Genomic DNA, 1,526 nt, shown 5'->3' with positions numbered 1-1,526 from the left:
ACCTTACCACTGTTACACCTGGTTATCAGCAGAGTCCCAACACCTTACCACTGTTACACCTGGTTATCAGCAGAGTCCCAACACCTTACCACTGTTACACCTGGTTATCAGCAGAGTCCCAACACCTTACCACTGTTACACCTGGTTACCAGCCTGTTGGATGTCCGTTTAAAATGTCTTTGCCAGTAGATTGTCGACTTGATTCATGATGATGACTGCTAGCTAAGATTTTGAAAGTAAGATGTTGACATGATCAGTCCAATCAAAACTACTGTAGATACAACGTGATTTGACGTCATTGTATCTGTGGCCAATGACCTTGAGCCTTCTTGGAAGGGCACTTCTAATGTACCTCTATGGCAACACCCAAAGGGCTTGAATTCTCCATGTCTACCCTTACTAAGGACTTAGACTTGGTGGTGACGTAGTGTCCCCATGAGTGACAGAACAAGGTGCAACGCTGGCTCGCCCCACCACCACAGAAAGCACTGAGCTAGGCTGAAGCACCTGCATTTTGGAGCTGCCTTAATCAAGAAAACAAAAAAAGAGACCATGTTTGTATGAGGCTTTATTAACTCAATTATATATATATATTTACATTGTTGGCAAACTGATGTGTGACACGCATTAATGCCAAAATAACATGCAAAACAGGCAAGCCCCCAAAAAACCAAAACTATTTTATTTTTGCTATAAATGTGTGTCTGCCTAGGAGAATACAAGTTCAGATAATATCTCATATGTAATGGCTTTATAAACCGTTTATAAGCCAGCTTTACAATAAAATATAATCTGGTACAGATTTCCTAAATTCCATAGGAATGACTTTCCAAATTCACCTGTTGGCCCGTGCGCTGATCTTTACCACGGGATGGCGTGCTTCTCACAGTGCACGAGGACTGTGTGACGAGAAACTGGCCGGTGGGACAACTTGGGACCGTGCGTCAATTCTTTGCGTTTAATCGGTTTTTAACGGATTTTAAAGCTTCATTCTTTTCCCCCAGAACTGACTGACGTCAACAGAATAAAAGGTGAGCTATTTAACGTTTTTAACAGGGATTTGTGCTGTTGTTGTTGTTTAGTGATGTCCAGTTAAACACCATAACGTGGAAATGAGTGACATCCTCGCTTTTGTCGGAAAAGTTGAACGACATCGAATGTGTGTAATCAAATTGAAATTATAGAGGACAAGAAATCACGCATAGAGGTTCATAAATGTGGCGTTGTTGACTGATAATGTTGTCTTCTGTAATGCAACATACTGGTCCATACGGAGGGAAACAAGTGCATCCAGACAAGAGACTTCGGTTTGTTTTGTAATTTAACGATTCATTCGGATACTAGGCTATTTGAGAGAATGTCCATGGAATGATTTTGTTTTAATTAGGTTATGCAATCTCTTTAAAACGTTGAAATGCAATGCGTTTGCGCGAATGATGCCACTATTGTTAGGGAACTTGAACTTCTGGTCTATTGTTTTGTTTTGCAGAAACCTTTCTATGGAAACATGTTAGACTTAAAGCTTG

At 40.7% G+C, this 1,526-nt stretch overlaps 1 pseudogene; it reads left to right on the top strand.

The window, feature by feature from the left end:
- The first annotated feature begins 1,001 nt into the window (after positions 1 to 1,001).
- The window catches only part of LOC127921957 (ventricular zone-expressed PH domain-containing protein-like), a 51,555-nt pseudogene continuing 51,030 nt past the window's right edge, over positions 1,002 to 1,526 (top strand).

This window comes from Oncorhynchus keta, unplaced genomic scaffold, assembly GCF_023373465.1.
Source record: "Oncorhynchus keta strain PuntledgeMale-10-30-2019 unplaced genomic scaffold, Oket_V2 Un_contig_24136_pilon_pilon, whole genome shotgun sequence".
NCBI classification, from domain to species: domain Eukaryota; kingdom Metazoa; phylum Chordata; class Actinopteri; order Salmoniformes; family Salmonidae; genus Oncorhynchus; species Oncorhynchus keta.
The sequence above is the reverse complement of the archived record's forward strand: the minus strand, read 5'-3'. Positions and strand labels throughout refer to the sequence as shown.